This window comes from Macrotis lagotis, chromosome 3, assembly GCF_037893015.1.
Source record: "Macrotis lagotis isolate mMagLag1 chromosome 3, bilby.v1.9.chrom.fasta, whole genome shotgun sequence".
Lineage (NCBI taxonomy): Eukaryota > Metazoa > Chordata > Mammalia > Peramelemorphia > Peramelidae > Macrotis > Macrotis lagotis.
The window spans coordinates 177,381,977-177,386,940 of record NC_133660.1 but is presented as its reverse complement, the minus strand read 5'-3'; positions in this window follow the sequence as shown (position 1 = coordinate 177,386,940).

The following is a 4,964-nucleotide window of genomic DNA, read 5'->3' as shown; positions in this document are numbered from 1 at the left end:
TATTATTCTTTCTTTTTTAAAATTGTTGTAATAATTTTGTGCAGTATATTCTTGGTTCTACTTTACTTCATTTCAGTTCTTATAAGTCTTCCCATGCTGTCTAAATTCTTTATATTAGTCATTTCTTATGGCATAGTAACATTCCATTATAGCCACGTACTCAGTTTGTTTGACCACTCTCCAATTAAGGGGTATATACTTTGTTTCTAGTACTTTGCTATAACACAAAGTATTTCACCATATTTTTGCATATATGGGCCTTTGACTTCCTTTGGATTTATGGTAAGCAATAGAATCTCTGAGTAAAAGGTTAAGAACACTTTAATCACTTTATATTTATAAAGGAGAGAATATGGGATTCCCTTTCCCAGATCAATTGATGTAGTTACCCATGATTAGATGTTAATCCATTTAAGAAGTACAGAGCACAGGTATATTAGATGCTCTGTAACTAGAAAAAGCAGGATTAGATTAGAGTCCAGGATCATTTAATTCTTGTGATTTTGGGCAACAACGCTTTAATCAATCAATCAATCAATATTTATTAAATGTCTATTATTGACCATCTGTAAAACAAGGGGTCTGGATGTGATGGCCTCTGAGGTCTGTTTCAGGTTTTCTTCTATGAGTTTCTGATATTTCATAGGAATCACAAGATCATAGGATCAGAGATGGAATGATCCCACGAACCGTTGAGTCCAGATTTTATACATGATGAAATTGAGTCCCAAGGAAGTGGTGATTTCCCAGGGTCACATGGGTAACTAGGATAAGAATAAAAAAACACAATATACATATACATACATATATATATATACATATACATAAAGTGCCTAAAGTCATAGAGAATAAAGACTATGAAAAAATCATATCATCTTCCCTCAGATCTTTTCCTAATGTCTCAACATGGCAACAAGGGGAATCTAGGCAGCCAACATAGTGCTGACTCTGGAAGAATATACAAAGCTAGAAAGACTTTAAGACATAATAGTAATCAATAAATCAATCAGCAATTTATTAAATGCCTCCTGTGGACAGGCACTATGCTAAGTTCTAGGGATACAAAAAAGAAGGAAAAGACAGTTCCTCACCTCAAGGGGCTTATGATGTAATGGAGGAGACAACAAGAAAATAGATATATACAAGCAAGTTATGTACAGGATAAATAGAAAATAATAGAGAGCAGACTAGATGTCTGTTGTCTAGGACCAGCCTTGACAAAGTTAGGACAGGCTCGTCAGCAGAATGAGTATGAGCACCCAGGGGATGAATATCATTTAGGTCTCAGCATCTCATACAGATTATCTAATGAACTATACATGGACTACCACAGGTGATGATGAAGTACCCTCTGTGAATGAATCCAAAGAATAGCAGATTTAGAAGTAAAAAGGATTTTAGAAAATGATCTTGTCTAATTCCTTCAGAAAGTCAGAATGTTGAAGTGATTGATCCAAGATAAAACAGATATTAAAGAACTTTTCTAGACTTTGAATCTAGGTCCAATCCAAATTTAGTAATTTTTTCCTACCTCACAGCTCATATATCTTCAAAGCATTATGTATGTAGATGATGGGTTTGCTAGGTGATTGGATCAAAGAAGTATTTAAATGTCATGGGGTTTTTTGTTTTTTTTTTTATTTAGATTTTTCAAGGCAATGGGGTTAAGTGGCTTGCCCAAGGCCACACAGCTAGGTAGCGTTTTTTTTTAATGTTAACAAGTGATTGGCTTTTGAGTTTTACTTATGTGATATAATTAAACGGTTGTAAAACAACCATTGGGATTTGAATGACTAAAAATGCAAATTGGATCTGGAAAAAATAGGAAGGCCAGATAGGTAGGGGTAGATCCAAGAGTGACCCAGTCCCCTGGAGACTGACATTAGACCTAGACAAAAGATCCTGAAAAACAACAGTAAAGGGAAGGATATTGGATAATTGAAGACTACTTGCCCCAGACTCTGAGGTGTGACAAAACTAAGCTGCAATTAAAATATTAGGATAGAAATATATTTGTTTTCTTTCAGCTTCTACTTTCTCATTTTGACATTTTATTATTTTATGAATGTTACATCATATATATATATATATATATATATAATATACATATTAAGAAAGAAAGGTAAATGAAATTAAAGACAATTGTATCTCAGGACTTTGGGGGTAAAACTTGCATATAAAGCATTGCCTCAAAACAAAACTTGCTGAAATTTCTCCAGAGAATCTTGAGGTCCTTAAATAGAGGCTTTTCCTGGAATACAATTCCTTCCAAATATGGGTAATTGCATAAATAGGCAAGAAAAGCTTCCCTCTCCACAAAAAGAAGTTTCTGTCCAGGCATGCCCCCTCTATTGTTTTCACTTTGGCTAAGTAATGATTAATAGGCTACATAAACAGAGTTCCAGATACCTGCATTTGGTTGTGGATAAGGAAATTATTTATAGTTGCCTGAAGCCAGTCTTGATGTCTGGTATTTCTATGGGATTGTCTTGAGACCAGGAGGGAAAAAAATGTTGCCTGTGACAATAAGAAAAAGTATTTAAGAATCTGTACAGGTGTTTCTCAAATCAACTTCTGTGTAAAGAAGGGAGGAGATAGTTTTTTGCAGCCAGTCGGAGGGAAAAGAAAAAAGAGCAATTTGATTAAAGATTAATTTCTCAGCTAGGTGGAGAGAGGGGAGGAAAATTTACAGAAAACCACAAAAATATGGGGTTTTGCCTTAGTTCCCTAAAGAAAAGGGCAGCTTCCTATTTATTTCCATTTATTTAAAATTGATATATTCTTGGTCAGGGCTGGAGAATTGTCAAGAACACTTGGGGGATCCCTTTTGGCCTCTAAATGTTTACAAAGCAAATTAAAATTTGACTCTCTCATCTTCTTTTTCATTGTATTGGTTTGTTTGACTGAACTATTTTCCTCCCTCTTATTTATTCTTTCTTATAAGGGATTACTTTCTGGGAAGGAAAAGTATATAATGTAAAAACAAAAAAAATTAATAAAAGGATTATTTCATCTGATGTTAAATATTTTTCCTAGGGATACCTTATTAATATAATACCATTCTAATAATCACTATTAGAACCCTTAAAAATTAAGTGACTTGGGGGTGGCTAGGTGGCGCAATGGATAGAGCACCAGCCCTGGAGTCAGGAATACCTGAGTTCAAATCCAACCTCAGACACTTAATAATTACCTAGCTGTGTGGCCTTGGGCAAGCACTTAGCCTCATTACCTTGCAAAAACTAAAAAACAAATTCATATACCTAGTAAGTAAAAATTCATATACCAAGATTCATATACCTAGTAAGTCCCTAAAGTCAAATTTGAACTCAGGTCTTCCTGATTCCTCACTTAGCACTCTATCAATTGTACTAGCCTCATACTTTTTGGTCCTTGTGGTTTTTGACTGTTGATCATTCTTTTTAGGCTTTTGTGACTGCTCTCTTCTATTTCTTCTCCTTCCTATCTCACTGATCTTTCTTGAATATCCTTTGCTGGATCCTAATCCAGGTCATGTCCACAAATGGTGCACTCTGTCCTGGTCCTTCTTTTCATCTTCCTCTATGCTTTCTCAATTGGGTGATTTCATTAGTTCCTATGAGAATTAATAAAATGCTGAGAATTGCCAGATCTAGCCTTAATCTGATTGAACTGCATTTTGGACATCTTGAACTAGATGTCTCAAAGTCAATATATTCAAAACAAAATATTCTTTTCCTTCAAACTGTCCCCCCTCCCCTTTTTTGCTATTACTATAGAAGACATCAACATCCTTTTAGTCGCCCTGGCAACCTATGTGTCATCTTTGATTTTTTTGGATAAATTCAATACCCTATATCTCCAACCTGTTGCTTCTTATGATTTCAAGGATCAAATAAAAAACCTTTGTTTCATCATTTTAAGCCCTTAACAACCTAATTCCTTCTTATTTCTCTAGGGTTCTCTACTCACAATTTGCCTTCCAATTTCTCCCTCCGGGACTAATATGTACTCTAGTTTAAACCCTTTTACAGAAGGAAAAACTTCAAGTACCTGAAGACAACTCTAATTTTCTTTTGGGATCATGACCATCATCCAGATTCAGCTTATCCAGCTTAGTTTCATTTCATTAGCCAATATGATAAGTATGTATCTATATTGTTATCTTCCCAAAAATGCCAGGTAATATAAAGGGTAAATCCCTTGGACACTCTTCTGCACACATCTTTCTAAATCAACATACACTATTGATTATTGTTCCTCTTTGAGTCCAGCCATTCAACAATCATGATTCCATCATCTCACCTAGCTTATTTTATTTCAGTGTCCAGAAGAATAGTATGAAAAACTCAGGCAAATGATTTGCTAAAAATTTCTTTGCTTTAGTTTTTAAGAGTTAAGTCGATGAGAAAAGAGTGGAGTGATCTCAGTCATCTATAAATGAGAGGAGAATTAGTTCTGGAGTAGAAATAGGGGAATGATGGGCAAAAAATTTAAAATGGTAAATCATGTTCCTTTTAAACAGCTAGAATTTTCACTATCTTAATAAATTATTGGTAAGAAGAAGCTCAAACATTTCTAGAAGTCCTTTAGTTATAGAAGTCAGAATCTTATATTTAAAAAATAATGATCATAGATAGTTCTAGGCTGCTCTATTTTAGAATTTTGCTTCAAGAATTCTAGATTATTTGATTTCATGATATCCCCCAGGAACTTCATCTTCCTACAAGATCCCTTCAATCTTGGTATTCATACCTCAACAGGACCTTTGCTCCTAGGACCCCTTGAATGGAGAAAGGGGAACTCCTCCCCAAACTTCCATTTAAGGAGGTCTTCCAAGCCAGTCATCTACTTATTTCCCTCCTAACTGTACTTTCTTGTAGACATCTTTACAATGTTCTTGGGCCTGGAACTTTGTGGGTTGTCTTCCCTCAGATTATAAACTCACTGAGAGCTAGGACTGCCTTACTTTTTCACATTTATAT